The sequence below is a fragment of the Odocoileus virginianus genome, chromosome 11 (genome assembly GCF_023699985.2).
Source record: "Odocoileus virginianus isolate 20LAN1187 ecotype Illinois chromosome 11, Ovbor_1.2, whole genome shotgun sequence".
Classification (NCBI taxonomy): Eukaryota; Metazoa; Chordata; class Mammalia; order Artiodactyla; family Cervidae; genus Odocoileus; species Odocoileus virginianus.
This window is the reverse complement of record NC_069684.1, coordinates 21,428,217-21,455,505: the sequence shown is the minus strand read 5'-3', so window position 1 is coordinate 21,455,505 and position 27,289 is coordinate 21,428,217. Positions and strand designations below refer to the sequence as shown.

Below are 27,289 nucleotides of genomic sequence, written 5' to 3'. Positions count from 1 at the left end.
TGAGATGGTTAGATAGCATTACTGACTCAGTGGATATGAATTTGAGCAAGCTCCAGGACATAGGGAAGGCCAGGGAAGCCTGGCGTGCTGCAGTCCATGTAGTCACAAAGAGTTGGACACGACTGAGTGACTGAACAGCAACAAATTGAGTTGGAAAGACTTGGAATTTGTGCAAGGGTCGAGCAAGAGGACTATGCAAATTAAAAGAGATAGTATATTGCCAGGGCACTGGATTCCTGTAAATACGCATACACTGTCACGTGGCCTTTTCTTAGGGAAGTAAACACCTAGAGATGGGGAGAAGTTGAAGTTCACAGGAACTAGATCATCTCTCCTGTACGATGTTTTACTTTTAAATGGGACTGGGAGAAGTTTGTATACATCTAAATAACTACCTTTGTATACAGGCAACATGATGTAGTGAAGCAATAGACCTGAAGTCAAGTCTCAACTCCATAATTTGCTTATTTGGAGGTGAGCCTGGAACATTATTATTTTAGCATTTTTTTTTTTCAAATTTATTTTCATTGATGTTTGTAAGAAAGCCAGTTTCTTTGATTTTAATATTTATCTCTTTCAGTTATTTCTCCACTGGTCTTTATTTTGTGTAGTGTGATTTATCTTCATTTTTACTACTTGTGGAGTTGTTAATTTTTTGGTGTAACTCAGGTTTTTATTTGGTATCATAATACTTCTGTCCAAAGAAACTCCCTTAATGTTTCTTATAGCACCAGCTCACTAGGAATTAATTCTCTCACCTTTTGTTTGTCTAAAAACACCTATACTTTTGTCTTAATTATTACATATCCATCAGTGCAGCTTTTAATATCACTTTAAACATGCATATCATCCTAGAGACAAATCAGTTTGAACCTGGACTATTCTTATCTTCACTGTCCCCCTCAATAAAATGGGGCCACTGATCTCTGCCCATCCCACAGGCCACAGATTATATAAGTACAAATACTTATATTGACTAAGACACTATAAAATAGCAGGTTCTGTCATCTCCAATCCTGACTTTCTTCCAGAGGTCCAACTTCCATATTCCAGCTCCAATGGCCTTGCTCCCTGATTCATAATAGCTTTTGAATGCTTCTCTTGCGTTTAAACTCTTATTTTACACAGCTACCAGGTTGATCTTCATGACATCTTGCTCTCCTCATGCCATTGTAAAGTTTTTCTTTTCCCACAGGATAAAGTTCAAACCTTAGTTTGGAAATTCAAAAACTCTTCCAAATTTCATACTATTTATTCTCTTAGATGTTTTGCTTATTACACTGTCCCATTCCCATTCCCCCACAACAGGCAAGCACATCCCCACCAAATTAAAGCCCGCAGTCCATTTTTACTCCTCCCACGTCATTCTGCCCACCCTTCCTCAGTATTCTCCAGATTGTCTCTTATCTGCAGACGAATCTCAGCCCTTAGCTATGAAGTGAGTCTTTCCATCAAGTGAGACTTTCCATCACTCCCTTTACCCACAGGTCCCTTCACAGAGCCCTTATGCGCACGCGTGCACACACACAACCTTAGCAGGTCAATGGCCATTTCCCAACATAATGTCTTACATTTTTATTAGCAAAATAGAACATTTTTATTAGCAAAACAGAAACAATAATGCATGCCTTTTAGAATAGGTGTGAGAAGGAAATGAGAATGTGTATATAAAGGATATAACATTTTAGACAGTTGGTGCTCATGAATGATAGCCTTTGCCACTCTTCAATTATTTCAGAAAGAAAATAGGCTTCCGAACATTTTTCATGAGTTTTTTTCCCGTGCAGTAACCAAAAGCAAATAAAGTGACTAATACTCTTTGGCACATACCCAGGATAAACGATATGTCCACCAAAAGAATATACAAGAACATTAATTGCATGTTTACTCATGTAAAAGAAAAATGGAAACGACTCAAATATGCATCAATAGGAGAATGAATAAACAGTATGCAGTCCTGTGATGGAATACTACACAGCAATAAAAAATAATGTGCAACAATGTGGATGAATTTTACAGACATAAGGGAATGAAATCAGACACAAAAGAGCATATCCTCTAAGATACAATATTTATGAAATTCACGACCAGGAAACATTACTCTTTGATGCTGGAAGTCAGAATAGTGGTTATCTCTGCAGGGAGGGGAGTTTAGACTGAGAATGTCAGGACAAGCTTCCTGGAAATGCTGTGGGTAGTAGTCTCATGGATGCATGTATAGGCAAAAATATGTAAAACTGTACACTCGTGGAATTTGTAATATCTAGTTCAGTTCAGTTGCTCAGTCATGTCTCTTTGCAACCCCATGGACTGTAGCATGCCAGGCCTCCTTGTCCATCACCAACTTCCAGAGCTTGCTCAAACTCATATCCATTGAGTCAGTGATGCCATCCAACCATCTTATCCTCTATCATCCCCTTCTCCTCCTGCCTTCAATCTTTCCCAGTGTCAGGGTCTTTTCCAATGAGTCAGCTCTTCGCATCAGGTGGCCAAAGTATCGGAGCTTCAGCTTCAGTATCAGTCCTTCCAGTGAACATTCAGGACTGATTTCCTTTAAGATGGACTGGTTTGATATCCTTGCAGTCCAAGGGACTCTCAAGAGTCTTCTCCAACACCACAGTTCAAAAGCATCAATTCTTCAGTGCTCAGCTTTCTTTGTGGTCTAGTAATGTCTAGTATACTTTGCTAAGCTGTTTTTTACATGGCTTTGGACCCTATAGGAGAAGAAAGCAGATGCAATTTTTTTCTTTTTACATGTTGTTTTCTTGTCTCCCAACTCTATACCCTCTTTCCTTCTTCTTTAGAGGCTTTGGAGATTTTAACTTTCCTTCCCTCAAGATTGGTAGTCATTTGTTCAACTTCTCCTTTCCTTTACCCACTCCTTTCTACTATTTTATAAGAGTTTCCATAGTTAGTGTCTTTTCACCAGGGAAAGTTCAGGGGGCCTCTGTCTCTAGGAAGCACAGGAGTAAATAACTTAGCAGTTGGACAGTAACAGATTTAGACTTTCACTGGTCCACTTCCATGTTTTATCCTGGGGACTGCTCTCTGACATGTTTTGTAGCTTAGGCAAAAAGATACCTACAATACGGAAGAGGGAAGGTCAAAGCTATAAAAGATGCAGAGGAGGGAGTAGAGGTGAAAGAGATGAGTGGACCTAAGGGGTATGTATGGGAGGAATATTTCTCATTTTCCCCATCACTCAGAACATCTAGCTTCCTGATGCTTTTTAGATAATCCTGGTATATACTACTTCAACATTCGTTAAACCTCTGCATGCTTTTCTTTTTTCTGCTTCTTTATGAAAATAATCCTTAATGTTGCTCTCCAGTTTTAAATGAAACTAAATCAAAACACATCTCTCCCTTTGTGACTTCATATTTTCCTCTCCATATTTCCCCCATCACACAAGTTAGTGTGAACCCCTCACATCCCTTTGCCAGCTCCAACCCCCAGCTCTTCTGTTGAATTGGATTCTTTCTTCAACTATTACGCGCCCATGCTCTGCCAAAATTCAATGCAGTATGCTAGTTAGCTGGAAATATTAATTCAGTTTTGCACCCTCATTAGGATGTTTAGAACTATATTTCATATTTTGTGATTCAAAGTTAATATTTTTTTCCTTTACTCTTTCCTTCCCACCCCCATCTCTCTCTCTCTCTCTTTCATTCTTCCTTTTTCTCTCTCTTCTCTCAATTCACAGGCTCAGCAACAGCACCTGCTTCACAGAAACACAGAAACAAGGGTGTTCCTGTTCTGACTTCTCTAGTCTTCCTTTAAAAATCAAGTGGAGATTCCCTCTTCCTGACACACACTAAAGTGAATGGAGGCAGGCAGAAGGAAAACACCACAGGCAAAACAGTTCACTTTGGGGGAAGCAGGACATTTTTTCCTCTTAATTTTGCCCCAGAAACCTGAAGTTCTTTTCTTTGCCTTTGTCTTCACAATCCTGGTTTGGGGACGTAATGTTTCTTGATGTAGCTGTTTAGAGTCTCTAGATCTCTTTCTCTGTCTGCTCCCTGAGTTCCTGCTGTCTTTTGCCTCTCTGTCCTTGATCTATGATGTGTGTACATGTATGTAAGAGAGGGAGAAAATACACTGAGATAAATATTCTCACCTGGGGAGTGATTTCTAATTAAGTAATTCAGGACCATGACCAAGAGGCTAAAATGCACAAAACAACCAAATAAAACCTCAAATTAGAAGGAAAATGGCTCAAATGGGGTCCCTATCTCTGCAAGTTCTAGTTAAGCAAGCAAACAAAATGGTCTGGGACAAATGATTATGGAAACTCAGAAGAACAGAAGAAAATGCAATTAGCTTCCAAGCTTCTTCCTATTCCTCAGCCTTTTTCGACTATCCAACTTCCCAGTCATGAATTTATCCAAGGCTCCCTTATCCATACAAAAAAAAAAAAAAAAAGTCTCTGCTGCAAAGCTGGGAGGGTTAACAGAGTTGGTACCCCAACCAGCCAGCTAACCAAAGAAGACAGCCGGTGAGGCCCCGAGCCCGCCCCAGTCAAGCCTTCCAGCCAATGGGCGCCCGCGGGGAGTGTGGCGCTGCGTCTCATTGGCTGCCCACCTACGTGCATAAGACAGAAAGCGAGAGGCAGGCAGGGGAGCATTGTTATCTTAAGACACTCATCTGGTGTGTGAGTCTGCAGGTGAAACTGCTTAGGTGAAAAGCGCGGAGTCGGAGCGGGGACACGCTGGGCTACAGCCTGAGATGGAATCCGCCCGCCTCGGAAGCTGCCCTGCCCGCGGCTGCTCGGGCAGCGTCTTCGCTGAGCTCGGAGGACACCGTTAGCATTTGCCCGGGGATGTGCACCTGCCGTGCGCGGCGAGCGTCCGGGCAGGTCTGCAGGCAGCCGAGGGAGCGGTGAAGCTGGAGGAACTGTCTCGACCCATGGGCAAGGCAGTAATTCCGGGAGAGAGACAGGGCGAGTGAGTCTCTATAGAGTTGGGAGGAAGGCACGAGCTGGGCTTTCTCTTTTCGGTGTCCCCGGGTCGGGGGTGGTACTTTCCTTCCCTCTCCACCCACGAGCGCCCCGACCCAGCGTCTGAGCCCCACTTCAAACATGCTGTGGATGCCGGGCATCCTGGCTGCTCAGCTGGAAGAAGGCAGCAGGCAAGTGGTCTGACGGCGGCGCGGCGGCGGCAGCGGCAAAGCGGGGAGCAAGAAGGTTTGAAAAGAGACGTCCGCTCCCTTTCACACGCTGAGGGGAAGGCATTCACGCTTCCCCCAAATGAGAAGGAGCCACGAGACATCATGAAGTAAAAACTTTGGAAAGCTGCCATTGGAGATGTCGCACAAAAACCTGGAACCTTTCAGGAGTCTCCTCCCAGGCGGTGGAGGTTTGGGGAGCAGCTGATAGAGCAAGGAGTGCTCTTGCAGGACTCAAGGTAACAGTGCAGGGTGGTGGTGGTTTCTCTCCACCCCCCTTTTTCCTTCTTTTTGGTGTGTCTCTCGGTAAGGGGATGCTTCTGCTCCCCTACAGTCCTCTTGCCCTGGTGCCTGGCAGTTGCAGGCAGAGGGAAAGATCCCCGTGGCCTCTTAGTTTCTGTCTTGTGGAGCTGAGCAGTGGACTTTGGGGTTTAGCTTGAGACCGTCCTGTTATTGCCTCCTGGTGTTGCTGGCTGTCACTCGACTTGGGCATTGTGCCTGACCTATATTGCATTTGCTTGGGTTAAGTCCTCAAAGTTAGTGCAACTCCCATTAGCTTCAGAAAACCTGTCAGGCTGCATAATTGCAGAAGATGACAAGGACTTCTGCCTGCCCAGTGGATGCTGGATTGGACTGTACACGGTTCCCTATGTTTGGGACGGACCCCCAAGAGCTGAGGTCAGCATACATGATCCACATGTTCACAGATATCCACACGTTCCTAGAGCTCTATTCACATGTCCATAGAGCTCCCTGGCATGTCTGTAGCGGCCTGTCTCTTCCTCCCACGCACATGCAGCCAGGAAAAAATAAAGATTGAAGAGTGAACCCTGTGGGTTGCAAATAGTCTCCCTAGGGTGGCAGCAGGAACCCCACTGATTGAGCTGAAACTGGTAGCTTGCTGGGGACACTGGGGAGAGAATTGCTATGCTCGAAGGAGGGGCACGCTGAGATTATCTGGCCATCTTTCTGGGTACACATCTAATGCTGCCTATGGTATATGTGTGTTTGTGTGTGTGTGTGTGTGTGCCTGTTCACAGCTGTATGAAGGAAGCAGGCTGCCTCTAGAAGCAGCATGCATGTGCAACTCCCTGCCCAGGCCCCAGATGCCTGGAGTGTTCCTGCCTAGTAGGAACATGAACTTGGGAGCTGCTCTTCCAGCCCAGAGGAGTTTTCTGCTCACCAAGCAGTCCCTCTGCATGGTACATATTTATCCAGGGTATATAGACCTAAGCCAAATATTAACTAATAATCAAGCTAATGCACTGTAACGTGATTGAACAGACCCCTCCGTAAAGAACTGTGTGTGTGCTCTTCCTTGCTCTGGGAGTCAGGTGCCCCGAGCAAAAGCAAATGTTTTTGTTAAAAGGAGAGCAATTATAACAGGCCAGGCTTCTAGCTGGGCAATCTGAGCCTCGTCCAGCAGGGACAATGATCTGTCAGCATAGAGCCATCAGGAGAATAAAAGGTATATTGTAAGTCAAGTATTTCTGCCTCAGTCTTCTCCAGACATGTGCAGGGCGAAGAGATTCTCTTTCTGACCATGCTTCCTAGAATACGTGCAATTGCCAGTGTTAACCAAGAAGCTAAAGTATTTTACAAAATCCCCTGGGGGGCAGTCTGATGACATCAGACAACAGCAAAGTGATTCTGGAGTTTGTGTGTTTTCCCTCTTGGTTTCACACAGTTATGTGTATGTTATTTGTTGAAGGCAGGACCCTCTGGAGTTCCCTTCCATCCAAAATAAGTTGCTTTGCAGCACTAGGGGCATGACCAAGCACTGCTGTCACAATGATCCTGAAATTTTTTTTATCACAGCTGCTGCTATACATATATATGTGTGTGTATACCTTCTTTTTATCTTCTGACTACTTGCCTACTGTGGGCAAAAATGCATGCTTTGTTCCTTCAAAGTGGGATATGTTTTGAGTTGGTAGAGAGCCTAGATACTGTGAAATGTTTGAGGAAGAAGCAAATACCAGACCATGGTTTTCCCGGCTGGAGGGCAGCTGGCACCAAAGGGTTTAACAGCTGTTCTGCAGCTATGGAGAAGACAGTAGCATCTCAGACTCTTGCTTCTCACTCCTCCCCCAAAATGGGGCTGGCTTTGTCTCCCAGAATGGAGTGATGTGTGCTGCAGTGTGGCCATAAGAAAGGAGGAAAGGAGGGATGGGCTGGGGAGTGAGGAGGGTTCCTGCTCTGTTAGCACTGGGCCAGACTCAGGGATGTTGGACGTCTTCCCCCATTTAGGCCCTTAAGATCATCCTCTGGGTTTTCCCTTCTGGCCTTCTAACAGGTTGTTTACTGAGCAAGACCAGAGGGCAAAGAACATCCCTGCGTCATCAGCTCCTTCTGATCCCCTTTCCCAAGACACAGGCTGGCCACTGGGGAGCCTCGCACAAAAACCATCCCCTCTGAGACGGTGCTCCAAAATCCCTCCCCAGCTCACAAACAAGAAGTAATCTGGAGGGACTGGAGACATCTGTGTGGGCACTTTCTGCTGAGTGGGATGCTTAGTGTTGAGGGTTCCCGGTTACTGTTTTGTTTTCTCCACTGTGCAGACTATTTTTGGTGATTCAACTCTTTCTGTTAAATAATAAGACCTTGTGTATACATTTTACAATGGCATACTTTTCCAAAGGGCTAGAGATATTTTAGGGAGTTCATCTAATTAATCTTCACTTGCCTTATGGTCTCATTTATCATTGATTACCCTAAGAAGTAGAGCTAGAATGAGTTTAGCCTCCTTCTTAGAAAAAGGAGGGCAAAGGACCTTGGAAAATGAACTAGTTTACTCTGGAACAATTCAGGGAAACTATGGAATGGGGTCTGGATCTCATCACTCGTAAGTCACCCCCAGGCTCTCCGGATATCTCCTAGGGAATGGTTTAATTGTGGTAGCCATGATTTGACTCAGCTGTTCTGTAATTTGCAGGAATGGGAGGCCGCAGTGACCTAGGGCTTCACCTCTAGCACTGACCTAAGAGCTATGAGGGATACAAAGTCTTATAAGACCTTGTCTTTGCCCTCAATGATCTTACATTCTAGTTAGGAAAATAGGCTTACATCTGGGGAAAAGGTAGATGACAACATACATTCTAAACAGCCGTTCAATACAAGAAATTCACAAGGCTGACCTAATTCATCTACAGTCGATTTGTACAGATAACAACAGCTCTCAGTATTCCAAGGAAGGAAAATTTGAATTGTGTCTTAGGGGATAGAGTGGGATTTGCTTGGAGAGGGAGAGATGGTAAAAAGATCCCAGCTGACAGAGAGGCTCACTGCAGCACAGTTGAGGAAGCTAGAAACTTCAAGGCTTGCATGTTTCCGTGGGATTTGCACTAAGCCACTTCTCCACTTGGATCCTGGTAACTGCATACGTCTGGGTTAATTACTTGAAGCATAGAGTGGTCTAGAGGAAGCTGCCCTCACATGAGACGGAGGGGTTTGGAATGTTGGACATCTCATTAGACACTGAAAATTACCTAAGCCTTCTACCCACCCTCAAGTCTAATGCATATATTATTGGAAAAATAGTGCTCAAGCTTATCAACTCATTTCAAAAATTTTGGAGAAAAGATATTGGTGGGGGCGAAGTAGGCAAATTTCAAGAGAATATGAGAAAATCTTCTCATATTTTTTTTTTAGACTGAGAATCTCCTGAGAGAGAGCCTTGATTTCCCTTCATTTCCTGTTTCCCCACCCAAATATCCCTATTGGGGTTTACTTGGAGCCGGCAAAATGCCAAAGCCCTCAGGCATTTAGCATTGAGAAGATTTTCCATCTTAAGATTCTTGAGCGTGCCCATGTACATAACCTCTCATCTTCCCTCCTTTTCCTTTTTAATAAAACATATGCTGTAGCAGTCACCAAGGAGGAGGCCACAAAAGCAGGAGGGTGGGTGCAGTATTGCCCGCAGCTGTACCACGAGGAACTGTGATTGCTCAGCTGAACGGCAGAGCGGGGAGTCAGCCTGCCAGCCAAGGGAGGGCCAAGGGCTGCTTGGCACCCGGAGATGGCTCCGACCTGACAGCCACACTCATTGGCTCCAGTCATGGGCCTTATTTTCTAGCGAAGGGGTCAAGGCAAACACAGAACTGGTGAAACCCTATTCCTCAGCCTTCACTTGGTTCGAGACCTTCATTCACTCTACCTGTCACTGGTTGCTTGAGAAGCCCCATTCTGACACGGACAAAATTCCAGTGGGGCACTGAGAACGGAATGACTTACGTAAAGTCACTTCATCAAGGCTCTCAGGTCAAAAGGAAAGTCCCCAAGAACCTGGTGGGTGTGTGATCGCTTAGCCCCAGGAGGTCACTCTGAGGACAAGTCCTGAGGGATATGTACTTTCTCTTGAAAATTCTCCCTTAGGCCGTGTTGTCACCTTTGTTTCCTATGTTAAGTGACCCTGAGCTGGTTGGTGGGATAGAGGCCCTTTATTTTATTCTCAAGTATCGCCTGCCATGTGTGGGGGCTAAGCTAGAGGTCCAGGCCCATGGGCATGTGGTTAGTGACTGTGGGCCAAAGCCTCTTCCTTTGGAAGTGAAGAGAGGCGGCCCAGTTGTCCTTCAGCCTGGGGGCTGCAAGGGATGGGTCTCATTTCACCAACCAGGATGCAGGCTGCTGCCTCTGGAAACTATTGCTCTGCCGTGCAGATGGAAATTAAGTTGAGGAACAGCATTACGGTATGGAATTCTCAACAGCCGAATGCTCCATCATTCCTTTCACTGAGGCTCATGTGAAACATAAATACACCTGGAATGCTGGATTAGGTGAAGGGTGGGCAATCTGATGCCTCCCAGGACTGAGCTCTGCCCCACACTGTAGACTCATATGGCGGCCACTGGCCACATGTAACTCTTGAGCACTTGCAGTGAGTGTCGAAAGTGTAAAAATTCACACTGAATTTTGAAGACGTGGCTTAAAGGAAAAGAGTGTCAAATACCACGGTTTCTTTTAATATTGATTACACATTAAAATTACACTGTATGCACTGGGTTAAATAAGATATATTATGATTAGTTTCACCCATTTCCCTTTACTTTCTAATGTGGCTGTGTGGCTCACATTCTATTACTTTTGGGCAGTGCTGGTCTAGTTTTGCAGAGGAGTGACAGTTAATATGAAGAAATAACAGAGACTTGAAACAAGAGGGGCCAGAAACATAAAAAGAGAGAACTTGGATGGAAGGATGGTGAGCAGCCCAGAGAGTGTTTGTCGTGTATTTCCAAAATTGAAAATCAAGGAGGGCATAGATAGCTTAAGTTGGCTTGTTTGATGGTGACCTTATCAACTGTGACTCAGCCCAGTCTTAAGCATTTGTAGAGCTTTGCCACTCCCAGTTCACATGGAAACAATTAGCAGGTAGGAGACCTAGGAATTTTATCCCAATATTTTGTGTGTTTCTGCCTGACAGTAGAAATATCCAAGTTAAATATCTTTAGGGTCTCACTCTAAAGTGTGAGGACACAGTAGTTGGGATCAGCTGGGTCTGTTTGACTTTCAAATTCCCTTCTTCCTTCTCATGCCTACCATATCATCATCTTTTCTTGGGAGAGTTTTCCTTCAAACAAAATACGTTGATGGTTTGGTGGGGAGAAAGAAAAGTCACTGCCATGTGTTAGAGATTCTTTTGTGGACCTATCAGTAAGAAGAATGGGGAGAAGACATAATTGTTGAATTTTATTTAATAAGTACAGATTTGAACACTTAAGTTCACTCATTGTTATGTTACTATTATTTGTTGCAAAAAGGTTTGGCCACAACTGGAATTCCTCATATTTGCTCAGCATTCTATAGTTTACAAAATGCTTTCTAAGCTTTCTCTCAACCAATTTTCACAACATCCCTGTGGGGTGGTTAATATCTCAATTCAAATTTTTCCATGATCTGCCCCTAAACTACCTTTATTACTTTATTTTCTGGTCCCTCTCTTTATATGCACTTCATTCAATCTTGCTTAATCAAACTGGTTTACCTACTGTTCTTCAGTGTTCACTGTGTAAAGTAGGGATCTTAACTGAACCTCAGTTTTATCATTTGTAAAAAAAAAATAATAATGCTCCATCTCTCAATCTGTTCTAAATATTAAATGAGATGAAATACATAAGAAGCCAAACACAGTTCCAGGCACATGACAAATGTCAACATTCTTTCCAACCAAACATCTTTCACTTTGATGATTGCCAAGATTAAAATGTTCATAGGCGAACACATCATGTACCCATTTCACACACACAATGATTCCTCTCTCCAAATTCCCTGCTTTGGTTAATGGGACAACCAATACCCCAGGGGCAAAATTAAAAAGTACAGGTTGTCCTGGCCTCTGCTTTCTCTCACAGAGCTCCTCCCTTCACCCCCAGTTCAGTTCATTCACTCAGTTGTGTCCAATTCTTTGAGACTCCATGGACTGAAGCATGCCAGGCTTCTCTGTCCATCACCAACTCCTGGAACTTGCTCAAATTCATGTCCATCAAGTTGGTGGACCACAGCCTTATCTAACTCAATGAAACTATAAGCCATGCCATGTAGGGCCACCCAAGATGGACAGGTCATGGTGAAGAGTTCTGACAAAACGTGGTCCACTGGAGAAGGGAATGGCAAACCACTTCAGTATTCTTGTCTTGAGAACCCCATGAACAGTATGAAAAGGCAAAAAGATGAACTCCCCAGCTAGGGAGGTGCCCAATATGCTACTGGAGAAGAGTGGAGAAACAACTTTAGAAAGAATGAAGAGGCAGGGCCAAAGTGAAAACAACACCCAGTTGTGGATGTGACTGGTGGTGGAAGTAAAGGCTGATGCTGTAAAGAGCAGTATTACATAGGAACCTGGAATGTTAGGTCCATGAATCAAGGCAAATTGGAAGTGGTCAAACAGAGATGGCAAGATTGAACATTGACGTTTTAGGAATCAGTGAACTAAAATGGGCTAGAATGGGCAAATTTAATTCATATGACCATTATATCTACTACTGTGGGCAAGAATCCTTTACAAGAAATGGAGTAGCCCTCATAGTCAAAAAAAAAAGAGTCTGAAATATAGTACATATGTTCAGTCTCAAAAATGACAGAATCATCTCTTCGTTTCAAAGCAAACCATTCAATATCACGGTAATCCAAGTCTATGTCCCAACCAGTAATGCTGAAGAAACTGAAATTGAACTGTTCTATGAAGACCTGCAAGACCTTCTGGAACTAACACACAAGAAAGATGTCATTTTCATCATAGGGGACTGGAATGCAAAAGTAGGAAGTCAAGAGATACTGGAGTAACAGGCAAATTTGGCCTTGGAGTACAGAATGAAGTAGGGCAAAGGCTAATAGAGTTTTGCCAAGAGAACGCACTGGTCATAGCAAACACCCTCTTCCAACAACACAAAAGAAAACTCTACTACATATGGACATCACCATATGGTCAATACCGAAATCAGATTGATTATATTCTTTGCCGCCAGAGATAGAGAAGCTCTATACAATCAGCAAAAACAAGACTGGGAGCTGACTGTGGCTCAGATCATGAACTCCTTATTGCCAAATTCAGACTTAAATTGAAGAAAGTAGGGAAAACCACTAGACCATTCAGGTATGACCTACATCAAATCCCTTACGATTATACAGTGAAAGTGACAAACAGATTCAAGGGATTAGATCTGATAGAGGGTCTGAAGAACTATGGATGGAGGTTCATGACATTGTACAGGAGGCAGTGATTAAGACCATCCCCCAGAAAAAGAAATGCAAAAAGGCAAAATGGTTGTTTGAGGAGGCCTTACAAATAGCTGAGAAAAGAAGTGAAAGGCAAAGGAGAAAAGGAAAGATATACCCATCTGAATCCACCCCCCACACCCAATCAATTCCATCAATTCAGACTTAAAGAGATCTACCTCCTGCCGATCTCTCAAAGCCATCCTCCCCTTCCCCCCTCCTCCAGCCCCTCTCTATGTGGCGCTCACCCCTCTCACCAGGACATGCCCTGTACTTGGTCTCCCTGTCTCCTTTTTCTTAAGGACTAGCCAACCCAGCCTCTCATTTGGCTGGAGTGATCTTTCAAACTGGTAAATGCCATTATGCTCTTTCCTTTAGTATGGTTCTCCAGTGGCTCCTCACTGCTATCAGGAGAAAAACCCAAGTTTGTTAGCATCACAAGGAGGAGGGCCTTCGCGATCTGGTCCAGCAGCATCTCCATCTCTCTGTTCCCGCCCCCCTTCTCAGTCCAGCTACCTGAACTACAGGCAGTTTCCTCGGTATCCTAAGCTGTTAGATGGGCTGTGCTGCTTTTGTGGAGAACCTTCCCTTGCCCTGTGGTCTGTTTCCTGAGGGTTACTGAGCTTTAACACCCCGCAAGGATGCTCTCCTTATGGAAGAGACGACTTGCCCAAGACGAGGAATTAACTGCCTCCTCTTCTACACCCCTGAACATCTCACTCAAACTCTGATTTTGTATGATACCCAGCGCACTACAGTGATCTGTTCATGTGGCCCTCTCCTGCACTCAGAGGCACGGTTGGGGCTGGAGTTCTAAGATGCATTTGTCAGGAACTACTCATTCAGAATATTATGGGTACTGTATGTGCCAGGTACTCTTCTTAGGCACTGGGAGTTCTGCAGTGAATAACAGATAAAAACCCTGCCATCAAGATACTTACACTCTAGGGGATGATCATCATAATAGTGATTACTATTGACATAGCTGATAATAGTGGTACTTTATGTGTAGTCCTTATCTGTCTTACACAGAAGTTCTTACACTTTAGTAGGACTTATGTGTCAGGCCCTATACTGAAGGATTTACATATATTAACTCATTGCCTTCATGTCATGATTCTATCATTCTCATTTTAGTAAATTTTATATTCCCATTTTACAGATGATGAATTGGAAGCCCAGGGAGGTTAAACAATTTGTCCAAAGTTACACAGCTAGTAAGAGGTGGCTGACATTCTAACCCAGTTTAGATACTGAGTCTATACTGCTTATTACTATATATCCGTAAAGAGAAATATGTAGACACATAAATGAGATATTTTCAGTGCTGATAATGAAGAAAAACATAAAAATAGAGTACAGTAGGAGAGAGTGATTGAGGTGGTGGTCAGAGAATGTGTCTTTGAGAAGGGAACATTTAAGTTGGAAATGGATCTATCAGTTGCATGTGTGTGTGCTAAGTTGCTTCACTCGTGTCTGCCTCTTTGAGACCCCATGGACTGTAGCCCACCAGGCTCCTCCATTCATGGGATTCTCCAGGCAAGAATACTGGAGTGGGCTGCCATGCCCTCCTCCAGGGGATCTTCCTGATCCAGGGATGGAATCTGAATCTCTTATGTCTCCTGCATTGGCAGGTGGATTCTTTACCACTAGCACCACCTGGAAATTCCAGGTGGGATAGAATCTCGGGTCTAAAGAAAAGAAATTGTGGACTCAGTAACCAAGTTCTGGTGGCTGTAATGTAATGACCATCCGCCACCACAGAAGGTACCAGATTTGGTCCAGGGCTGGGGGAGGGGGGGTACAGGGCAAGTGCTAGGAAGCAGAAGATGACCCAAATATTCGCAGACCTCTCTCCCATTAGTCCATTTGTCCTTCTGGTCTTTGGGGTTAAGACATATCTCATAGGATGTCTGGTTGGCTGCTCTCCACAGAGGGAGGAGGTGTGGACACACACTCATACACACACATGTGTGTCCCTGCTCTGCCGAACCACTTGATTTCATGTCTCTCCTGTGAATGACGTGTCACTCAGAACCTTAGTTAAGTGACAGGCACAGGCACAGCAAAAAGGCTGAGAGGCGCCAGTGGCATGAGCGAAAGGGGAAAGGAAAATTATTTTTTAACAAGACAAGAAGTGAATTGGCCTGGAGGGAGAAATGGGAATTTGACCAGGGAGGGGTATACAGAGGGCAGTGCTTCTGAGATGCTGACAGTTGACCTGGATGGTAGTCTGTGCTGTAATTTTTCATATATATGTATATATACATACACATATACATATATGTTCACATGCAACACTCCACATAGATACACATACATACATATGTATCTTTTCTATAAATATTTCTGGTAAAAAGATTAAAAAAATAAATGATTTGGAGAGCAGATAAAACCTGGGAGGGGGCAAGTTCATACCTATTTAATATACATCTGAAGCATGCTTGATAAACACTGTACTAGGATTTTTTGGAAACCTATATTTTCTCATTTAATTTTTTACTCTAACCTTATGAAGGATCATTCCTGTTTACAGACTGAAATCGGGGAAGGCAAAGCCCAGAGACTCTTGCCCCTGTGCCATGCCCTCTGCTTTCCTCACAGGAAAAGTTCTGAGAGTCAGCAAGGTGGGAAGAAAAGGCTCCTGATTTCGGGGTCAGACAAACTGGGCTTTGATCTAGTCCTGGTCACTCGCTAGCTGTGTGACCTTGGATATATTACATAACCTCTCTGAGCTCCAGTTTGCCCATATAGTAAGATGGAGAGGATATCCCCTTATATCATGAAGTACAAACATCATGAAGATTAAATACGATGTTTGAAAAACATCAGCAATGTGCCTGCCATGCAATGGGCATTGAGAAAATGACAGCTACTGGGTTTGTGTCCCCAGGTATTAAATCTCACAAGGCATTGACCTCCTTCGAGAACAGAAACGGCATTTAGCTACCGTCAGTGAGGGTCAGGTACTAGCTTCAGTATTTGCCATTAGATGCCAGAGCATCCAGAACTGGCTGGCAGCAGTTACCATGTGAAGTGCTCGCCAGGCATCACTCATTTAATCATCTAACCACACTTTGAGAAGGGTTGTTATCTTCTGTTTATAGTTGAAGGAATTTAAGTTCAGGGACATAAAATAACCTGAGGTCACTCAGCTTAGAAGTGGCAGAGCTCAGGTTTGAACTCAGATCTATCAGATCCCAAGGCCCATGCTCTTCGACACTGGACTTTCAATGTGATCATTGTCTTAGGTAGCATGCAGGGGAAAGGGCACTTTGTGGTCAAGGTCGGGGTAACTGCTTTGAGGACAAGGCTAAATCGGTTAGGAGTGGGATGGAAGCATTGTTAAACCCTCCGGGTATTTCTGGAGCAGGTCAAAAGGTTGGTGCTGCAAAGTTTTAAGTGCAATGCTTTACACATATTGGGTACTTAAGATGTGTGGGCTGAATGTAAGTGCCTCTGCTTCTGAATACAGGTGTATTCCATTTTCAAAAGAGCAGGCTTGCAAAACAAATGTAATAAGAGGTGAGTGTCCTTATGCTTGGAAGAAAGGTTTACCTGAATTACACAAAGGCATATTGCCAGCGTTTTTAACCTTTTTAAAAAGCAGTAGAAGATTAATCAAAGAAATCCTTACCCAGAACCCCAATATGTGAAACAGATAAAAGCAGATGTCTTTGACTGGAGCAGATCTGGGGGCCCGGAGCTTCCCTACCTGTCAGTTCTTTCTTCACCTGCAAGTGATCCTTGAGACACCTCCTTGGGACCTAAAGGCTGTTTAAAAACACATTGAAAATCACCATGCTACAGAGCTCCTTTAAAACACTGGGCTTATGATTCATTTACTAAAATTGATTTTAAAATATAAGATCATCGTTAATGCTGACACGCCTGTGAAGGGAGCCTAGGATGAATCCCTCCTCTTCTCAGTCACTGAAGATGCGTGAAATTCAACGCCTATGAACAAAGGCCTGTGGTGTCAGGCACAGTGCTGGGCACTGAATGTACCGGTCATGCAGTCTTTTAGTTATGACCACCACTTCCCTTGCAGTAGATGGGCTTCCCAGGTGGCTCAGTGGTAAAGAATCTGCCTGCCAATGCAGGAGACGCAAGTTCCATCTCTGGGTCTGGAAGATCCCCTGGAGGAGGAAATGGCAACCCACTCCAGCATTCTTGCCTGGAAAAGAGGCTGGCAGGCTTCAGTTCATGGGGTGACAGAGTGAAACACGACTGAGTGACTGAGCCTGCACATGCAATAGGTGTCACTATTCCCACTATAAAGATGAAAAAAATGAATACTTAGAGGTTAAGTCAGTTACCCAGGATCTCACAGCTAGAGTGACTAGTGGAGCTGGGATGCAAACCCAAGACACAGGATGGGTTAGAGAGCCAGAGTCTTGCCGCCAACCCTGCAGCCTGTTCAAGCGTGGATGGGGAAGAATAGTGCCTCTCTCAAAGTTTCTTCCATTTCCCGATGTTCCTCAGTTGTGAGATTTTCCAAAAAAATCTCTGGACCCTCTGGCCTTCAGTGACTCTGCTTTCATAGGACACCCAGGTCTCCCAGGGAGCCAGGCTGTGGTCCTCGCCCATTATCTGTCCTTTCTCTCCCTCAGACCCAACCTCAGAGAGGGTCTGCCCATCAGGGTCCAGCCCCAGCAGCAGGGGGGACCCTGCTCGGACCCTCCCTCTGAGGCTGAGCCTGCGGCGATTCCCGCTTTGGAGCAGTCAGATAGCTGAGATGGGGCTTCCGGGAAGAGTGCGGGGTGGGGCTGCGGAGGGAAGTCCTTGGAATCCCCTTGAGGTATAAGAATGCTTAAGCACTCAGTACGGAGTGCGGGGGCAGTTAATTTCTGCCTCCCCCTCACTCCGTGTTCAGCCATTTAGCATATTATAAATGCGCCGACAGGCAGGAGCTGGGGAGGTAGACGAGCACTGTTGCCGGCGGGTGAGGGGGTCCTGGGGGGTGCTCCCCGCACGCGCCTCTTTCCCTTCCCGCAATCGTCGCCCTTTGGGATGTGAATCCTGCGGGTAAGAGAGCAAGGTCAGCATCCTCCTGAAGCCTCGGGGCACTGGAGACCCCTAGAGGCAGTCGGCTGTGTTACACGCCCTCTGGCCGCGGAGGCGCAGGCAAGATTCTTGCCTGGAAGATGCTGAGGAGTGGCTGGAACCTTTCTTAAAAGCCTTACCTGTGAGTACAGTTACGGCAGGCTCCAAAAGGAAAGCAGAGGGTGTGTGTGTGTGTGTGATGTGAGTGAGTGAGTGAGATATAGTATGGTCCTTCCTCCTTCCCTCCCTCCCTGCCCCACCCATTCAACTCCCCATCACCTCCCTCAAAATGATATCTTTTCCTCAGGGCCCTTCACACGTCTCAGTAACCTGATCAACTAATTTGTGCTGAAGTATTAATGACTAATAACGATTTAATGTGCTGCCCTCTCAATTAACACTTGAGCATTTTGAAAGAGAAATTCACAGATTTTAACCTAAGTAGGAGACTTGGTGTGTTTTTTTTTCCCCCTTTTGAGAGGAACTGTAGGCCCCTCACAAGGGACCACACTGACAGCTGCCTATTCAGTACATTTGCTGCCTCACTCTTGACTTAAGCGAGGTTTGGAAATACTATGCAGGGCCTTGCACAGAATTGCCCAGAGGCTTGCTCTAATCCACAGTCCTTCGAAACAGTGCCTTGTGCTCCTGGCGGGAGGACATAGGATGCCTCATCTCCTTCTCTTCCTCTTGCCAAGCTAGGTGGGGATTTGTTTGACTGAGGAACCTAAGGCAACTGAGCCCGCGACAACACCCCTATAACCTTTGTTAAAAGAAAGCTGCAGCATAATAGGCCTAGATGCTTACTGATATCTCAGTATTATCTCTCCAGAACTTGAATATGCTCTCACCTACAGATAAGGTGACCTAATCAAATCAAGAGAATAGGCTCAGGGACTACTAACTTGGGTTTAAGTCATTGGTAAGCCTTGTCATTACTAAGTATGTGACCTTGCCAAGGTACCTATGTAAGCCTCAGTTTCCACATCTGTAAAATGGATGTATGGTGTACTCATAGAATAGTTTTGAGTATGAAACAAAATAATGCAGAATTAGCATTTAATGTCGGGGTGCACAGAGAGTGCTCAATAAGTGACAGATCTTTTTCTTTATCACCATTTTTTTTTTTTTTTACCATTTTAATTATTTTTGCCCTATCCCAAACTTTCAGTGCAGGGCAGCATACATATGCAGTACTTATTACTGAAAAGCAAGTGTAGCAACCCAGCCTCTTAGGCATGGTTGGCTTGATAATGAACTAGATTTCTCTCCAGGTGACAGCACTGGATGAGTTTTTTTTTTTTTTTTCTTTTTTGTCCCTCTGCTTGGTTTCTTTAAATGTATCTCAAAAATGCAGTGAGTGAAATGGATTTGGCAGTGACTTAAAAAGACTTAATGCATTTTGGAAAGAAAAAAAAGCCACAACAAAAACCGGTTTGTTTCTGTGATATATGGTTCGTGTGATATGACAAAAATCCATTTTTATGCTTAGGAAAATTGGCTAATTTTAAAACAGTTGACACACGCCATATGCATGTAGAGTCGTGATGGATTTTGCTCAGGCAAACAGCAGAAGAGCACAGGGCCAGTGATAGCTCTGTCAGGGCTTTTAGGTGGTTAAATTCTTATTTAGTGGCAGCCCTGTTCCACATAGGAGAACAGAGAGAAAAAGGAAAATGGACTCACTGTGGCCTCAGGGGTGGGAGTCAGATATTTGATCATAGAGATACCTATGACTGTGCTGGGGACACAGACACTGTTGTGATGACAGGAGTAGGAAAAGACTTAGGAATCTACCAATATAGCAAGCTTCATGTGCAAGAGAGTGAACAGCTTATTAGAAAGATATCACCTGGATAAACGCGGAGAATAGTGCAAAGGACACTGAATTGTTGAGCTGCCCTGATTTGGGGAACCTCCTGAGCTTTGCCTGCTCAGTTCTCCTGTTGTACACGTAAATGATTTTTGGATTTCAAATACTACATAGGATGTCCTTTAGAATCATCTGATCCTCTGGTTTATAGTTCTGCATAAACCACACTGAAAGGGAAATTCCCTATATTTTCATTTATTGCTAGTTAGGGCAAAGAGACTACATATGAAAATAAAATGCTCTAAAAACTACACATGAATTTAGGAGTGATTATGAAAAGTTTAAAACAGAGATAGATAAGCCCTCTATTGACCTGCTCCACATTCATGCCTGTGTAGGTCAGCCAGATACCCCACCCCATTATAGTCTCAGGATATGCATTCTGTTTAACTAAAAAAAAAAAAAAAAAAAGCCTTTGTATTTTTTCCCTTTATTTTTAGGCAATATTTAATTAACGACTGTAGAGGGGAAAAGCTGAACAGCTCAGAGAAGGCTTTTGGTTTAGGTCTGCAGGACTCAGCAATTTGACATTCTATTCCTGTTACTTCTCACCTTAAACCGAACAGAGTCAGCAGGGTTTTTTTTTTTTCCTTCCCCCAACTCATCTCCCTATTAGGTTTCCTTGCCCATTACTTCCCACTCTCATCGTTTACTTCGTTTGCTTTCTTTGTTCAGTTTCCTACTGCATTTTCCCCCAGGATATCAAAAACAGACACACACACCCAATCTTCATTTGTGACTGAGCCATTTAAGAGAGAAATTAATTCTTTTTCTCCCCACTAGAGGCTTCCCAGGTGGTGCAGTGGTAAAGAATCTGCCTGCAAGTTCAATCCCTGGGTCAGGAAGATTCCCTGGAGTAGGAAATGGCAACCCACTCCAGTATTCTTGTCTGGGAAATCCTATGGACAGGGGAGCCTGGCAGGCTACAGTCCGTGGGGTCACAAAGAGTCAGACACAGCTGAGCACACATGCTTACTCCTTACTTTGCTAAAATGAGCCCCTTGCATCCTATGTGAACCTGACTGCTGGGTGACTGCAGCCAAAGCCCTACAGTGATTCCAGGCAGGAGGCAGAGTGTCTCCGTGTGTGCATGCTAAGTTGCTTCAGGCATGTCCGACTCTGCGCAACCCTATGAACTATAGCTCGCCAGGCTCCTCTGTCCACAGGAGTCTCCAAGCAAGAATACCGTAGTAGGTTGCTATGCCCTCCCCCAGGGAATCTTCCCAACCCAGGGATCAAACCCTTGTCTCTTACATCTGCTGAGTTGGCAGGTGGGTTCTTTACCACTAACGCCACCTGGGGGGCCCTAAGTGTCCCCAGTTCCCTTCATAATTATAGACGGTAAACACCTTGAAGGCAGGGTCTGGGCATTGTATCTCTAGCTCCTTGGCACAATATCCAGCACAGGGAAAGCCTTTACTGTTTATGCAATTAAACCAACAGACAAACCTCACTAGTTATCCCACTGTACCTACTTTTCATCAAAATAGGGGCTTCTGGGAAGTTAATGAATATTCTTCCTATTAAGGAAAATTTAGTATTCAAGATTTCAGATGTATAGAATTCCAAAATTAGGGCTGTGTTTTCTTTAAGGTCGTCATTCTCAAAATTTAATGTGCACCTGGGGAGCTTGTTAAAATGCAGAATCTTCAGCCCTTCAGAGTCTGATTCTGTAGGGCTTGTGTAAAATTCAGAAAACTGCATTTTTAACAAGCAGATGATATAAAGACTACACTTTGAGGCAAGGGAGGGCATGGCAACCACTCTGGTACTCTTGCCTGGAGAGTCCCATGGACAGAGGAGCCTAGTGGGCTACAGTCCACGGGGTCGCAAAGAGCTGGACATGACCGAAGCAACTTAGCACACACAGACAAAGTGTTATTCAACTCAGTTTGGTAAAACATTAATGTCCCCTAAGCAGTGATGAATGTCATGGAGAAGAAAAGGTTCTGGGCTTGGAAAAGTTGGGGAACCCAGTATTTTTCCCCTCTTATGCCCATCCCCTCCTTCACGATTATAGGTTTACAATATATGTAACATGTTAGACGTTCTAAAAAGTTCCACAATAAAGAAATAATTTCATTTTTGTTTAACCAAATATTTCCAGTATGTCTGGACCTTAAGTTTATCTTATTGCTAAAAGCTTATTGTGACAAATTTGGTATGGAGAACATTGCCACGACAGGGTGAGTGATACCTGCTGGGCAAGGGTGATATTGCAGCCCAGCTCTGCCACAAATTAAATTTCTCAAGGAGAGAATGAACACAGTTGAGTGTGGAGTTGAGGGAAATACTAAACGTGGGGGATATCTCATCATCTGCAGATGTGTTTGGTATAATAGCCATTATTTGTTAAGCATTTACTATTTCCCAGGCATGACTCTACATTTTGTTTTTAATATGCACTAACTTGTTTACTTCTCAGCACAAGCCATGAATCAGATATTTTTATTATCCCCATTCACAGAGGATGAAACTGACATACTGAGAGGCTAGTAATTTGCTTAAGACCCCAGAGTTTGAAAGTGGTGGAATGGGATTTGAACCCAGGCAATCTGCCTCTCGAGCCTGTTATCGACTCTATCAGACAGCCTCTCCTCCAGTAACGAGGCTCTGGAAATTTATTTCTGGAAGGAACAACAGCTCCAGCAGACATAGCCTGTTCAGGAGCCATGCTACCTCAGTCCGTGAGGATTCTCTCGTATATACGAGGGCCTGTGATCATTGCCCCTATTCATCAGAGAATTTATTATAATGACCGCCTGAACCTCTGAAAGATTTTGCTGTACTTAAACACAAAATATGCTTAGCAAAACAACCTGACAATGATGATTCATGGAGAGCAATTAGGTGTAGAATTTTGTGCCTGTGGAATGTCAGACTGAGTTGAAAATCTGACCATCCTGCTGACACCTTGGTATGGAATGCAATAGCTTGGCCCTTGTGTCTCTACCCTACTCTCAACTGCCTCATTGTTCCTGAGCATAGAGGTACCCCTGAAGGGCCAAGGTGGGCTGGCTGGATGATCCAATTCCAACACTGGCTTTTGGCAAGTTACACCACCTCCTTGGCCCTTGGTTCTAATATTAACAGAAATAAAGGAGAAGAGAGACTAATGATACCTACATTGCTTATAGCAATGTATGTATATATTATATGTGTGTGTATACACATACATACACACACACACATATATATATGATATTGGAGAAGGAAATGGCAACCCACTCCAGTATTCTTGCCTGGAGAATTCCATAGACAGAGGAGCCTGGTGGGCTATGGTCCATGGAGTTGCAAAGAGTTGGACACAACTGTAGTGACTGAGCACACACATATATGATATATGTACATACACTGTATGTATGTCTGTATGTGTATATGTATTTATAGACATAGATACAGTGCTTGGGGCTTCCTAGGTGACTCAGTGGTAAAGAATCTGCCTGCCAATGCAGGAGACCCAAGTTCTACCTCTGGGTCTGGAAGATCCCCTGGAGGAGGAACTGGCAACCCACTCCAGTCTTCTTGCCTGGAGAATCCCGTGGACGGAGGAGCCTGGTGGCCTAGAGTCCATGGGGTCACAAAGAGTGGGACATGACTTAGCAACTGAGCTCTTAGGCTTACAGTGCTTGTGGAAGGGAAGGTGTTCGGTTTCTTGCTTCTGAACTTTACAGCCTGAGGATGACATGGTACAGTAGGAGACACTGAGAACAGGTCAGGCCTTCAAAGGTGTTAATGTGGACGTAACAGAAAGTCAAGGTTATGACCCTGGAGAGTGAGAAAGAATTGAAGAGTGAGAGGGAATTAGGTTCAAGATCCTGGCTGTCTTCCAAAATGCGAGTGGGATGTGGGTCACTGGGACTTACAATCCAATCGGGATTCCTTGTTACTTCAGTTTCCTCCTTTGTAAAAATATGAATAATATCAGTTATGGGCACATTTCACCGGGGATCTCCGCGCTGTCTTCATTAATGAATGCTAAAGTGTCACATGACAGAAAGGGAGAACATTCCAACCCCGATTCCCAGAGAATTAACATGTTCCAGGCATCATATTCAGTTCAGTTGCTCAGTCGTGTCCAACTCTTTGCGACCCCATGGACTGCAGCATGCTAGGCTTCCCTGTCCTTCACCAACTCCCAGAGCTTGCTCAAATTCCTGTCATCAAGTTGGTGATGCCATCCAACCATCTCATCCTCTGTCATCCCCTTTTACTCCTGCCTTCAATCTTTCCCAGCATCAGGGTTTTTTTTTTTTCCCCAATGAATCAGTTCTTCACATCAGCTAGCCAAAGTATTGGAGTTTGGCATCATGTTAGACACCCTACAAATGTACACTATACAAGCTGCCCCCTTTTAGATCAGGAAGCTGAGATTTAGGCAAGTTTTTTATTGGTTTGAGGTCACATAAGTGCAAGAGGCTGGGTATGAACCCAAGTTAGGTCTGTCTAACGTAAATTCTTGATTCTTCCTCTCAACCACTTGGAGAAGTCAGGGGAAGAAAGACAGCAGCAGGGACCTCCGTGGACTTGCTCTCCCATTAGAAAGAGCTGCTCAAAATTACATCAGCATCTTTAGGAAGTAAGCCTTCCCAGCATCCAATTCTGTGACTTCCTAAGTCTGCTGTTTCCAGCCATAGTATTGTGTACCCACCTTTTAGCCCCAAAATGCTGATGGTGCATCCAGGCTCACCATCAGCCCCCAGCACCAGAAGCCCAAAGGGATACCTGGTCTTAGTCCTTGGGTACTTCAAGGGTCTCCTTTCCTGAACTTGTTCCTCTGGACTCTGAACCCTGTGTAAGGAGACTTAGTGGAAAGTTCTTTCTTGCCAACCTAAGCATATATACTCGCCTAAATGAGTGCGCACTCAACTTCCCTTTGGATCAGGCCTCACGAATCCTGAGCACAGGGTTAGGAACAGAGAAGAGACAGGGTAGTCCATCCCCTGGGGCTTCACGTGAAACCTGGATGATGAGCTGGTGAGGAATTGAGAAAGGAAAGGAGGGGAGTTTAACCAAAGTGGGCCTTCTGGAGGCTTTTTGTGTAGACTCTGCTCATAAGGAGTCAAATTTCTGTCTCACTTGTTTCTTCATTTGGTAAGTGGTTAAGATCATGACCTCTGACAGCCAGATTGGCTATGGATTTATGGGTGTTGGTTGAAGATGACAGTGAATACAGAGGGTTTCATAACTTGATTCTAATTTTATATATGTTTGGAAAAGTTCTATAATTAAAACAATAGAAAAGTCATGGATTCTGAGGTGAAAGTCTTGTACTGAAACTCCAACACAATAACCACTTTCCTGCTATGTTATCTGGGGCCGATGATTTAAATTTTCTGAGCCTTTGTTTTCTTATCAATATAAGAGAGTTAATATCTATTTAAAAGGATTATTGTGGAAATTAAATGAAATAATGAGCTTAGCACAGTGATAGGCCCAAAATAACTGCTCTATAAATAACAACTATCAATGTTGTTGTTATTAGTGTTTATCTTCATTGTCATTCTGAGTTCCTTACAGCAGGTACTATTAACTAATCATTCTTCCTTTCTTTTTATTTATTTCTTAAATTTTATATTGAATTATAGTTGATCTACAATGTTTTATTAGTTTCAAATGTACAGCAAAGTGATTCATCTGTACATATATCTATTCTTTTTCAGATTCTTTTCCCATTTAGGTTATTATGGGATATGTGTAGAGTTCCTTGTGCTATGTAGTAGGTCTTTGCTGCTTATCTATTTTGTATATAGTAGTGTATATATGTTAATCCCAAACTCCTAATTCATTCCCCCACCAACATTTCCCCTTTGGTAACCATAAGTTTGCTTTCAAAATCTGTGAATGTGTTTCTGTTTTGTAAATAAGCTCATTTCTATCATGTTTTTTTTAGATTCCATATATAAGTGATATCACATGTATTTGTCTTCCTCTGACTTCACTTAGTATGAAATCTCTAGGTCCATCCATAATGAAATGTCATTATTTCATTTTTTTATGGCTGAATAATATTTCTTTATATATATGTACCACACTTTCTTTATCCTTTCATCCATCAATGGATATTTAGCTGAATTCCATGTCTTCGCTATTGTAAATAGTGCTGCTTTGAACTTTGGGGTACATGTATCTTTTTGAAGTATGGTTTTCTCTGGATATCTGCCCAGGGTTGAGATTGATGGACCATATGGTAATTCTATTTTTAGTTTTTTAAGGAACATCCATCCTATTCTCCATAGTGGCTGTACCAATTTACATTCCCACCAATAGTATAGAAGGTTTCCCTCTTCACATCCTCTCCAGCATTTATTGGAGAGGTTTGTAGACTTTTCAGTGATTACCATTCTGACTGGTATGAGACCATCATAGATTTGATTTGCATTTCTCTGATAAGTAATGATGTTAGGCACCTTTTCATGTACTTTTTGGCTATTTGTATATCTTCTTTAAAGAAATGTCTATTTAGATCTTCTGCCCACATTTTAAAAGAATAAATGTATTTTTTTTTTATTGAAGGGTAATTCTGCCCACTTTTAACTGTAGTTTTTTAATATTGAGCTGCATGAGTTGTTTGTATATTTTGGAGATTAATCTCTTGTGGGTCACATTGTTTACAAATATTTTCTCCCATTATGTGGATTGTCTTTTCATTTGTTTATGGTTTTCTTTGCTGTGTAAAAGCTTTTAAAATTTAATTAGGTCCCATTTTTTTTCTTTCTGGCTGTGTCGGATCTTCATTGTGTTGCTTGGGCTTCTCTCATTGTGGTGCATGGACTCAGTAGTTGCAGCGCCCAGGCATCTCTGGTTGTTGTGCATGGACTTTTGTTCTTAGCATATAGAAATGCTGCAGATATTTTTGTATATTAATTTTGTATTCTAGTACTTCATTGCATTCATTGATGAGCTCTAGTAACTTTCTGGTAGCATCTTTAGGATTTTTCTATGTATAGTATCGTGTCATCAGCTAACAGTGACAATTTTACTTCTTTTCCAACTTGGATTTTTAAATTTATTTTTCTTCTCTGATTACCATGGGTAGGACTCCCAAAACTATGTTGAATAAAAGTGCTGAGAGTGAACATCCTTGTTTTGTTCCTGGTCTTAGAGAAAATGCTTTCAGTGTTTTACTGCTGAGTGTGATGTTAGATGTGGGTTTGTCATATAGGACTTCTATTATGTTGAGGTATATTCCCTCTATGCCAGCTTTCCATTTCTGACAAATGGATGTTGAATTTTATCGAAAGGTTTTTATGCATCTATTGAGATAACCATATGGTTTTTATTCATCAATTTGTTAATGAGGTATATCACACTGATTTACTTGTGGATATTGAAAAATCCTTGCATCCCTGAGATAAATCCCACTAGATCATGATGTATGAATCTTTAGTTTTACCTTCATTCTATCTAACTCAACTTCAAGGTCATGAAATACAAATAACACATATTTATTGTTTCTCCAAAGTCCTGTTCACTTTCTAGGAGCTAAAGATATAA

General features: G+C 43.4%; 1 protein-coding gene across 3 annotated transcripts in view; it reads left to right on the top strand.

Moving 5' to 3' along the window:
• Positions 1-27,289, top strand: part of BRINP2 (BMP/retinoic acid inducible neural specific 2) — a 159,135-nt gene that overhangs the window by 2,887 nt on the left and 128,959 nt on the right. The window contains exon 1 of one of the 3 annotated variants that reach the window (XM_020879726.2): positions 4,603-5,402. The exons of the other annotated variants lie outside the window; for them this stretch is intronic. The gene's annotated coding sequence lies outside the window, so the exon portion shown is untranslated. Of the gene's footprint in view, positions 1-4,602; positions 5,403-27,289 lie in introns of those variants that run through there. 3 annotated transcript variants of the gene reach the window in all.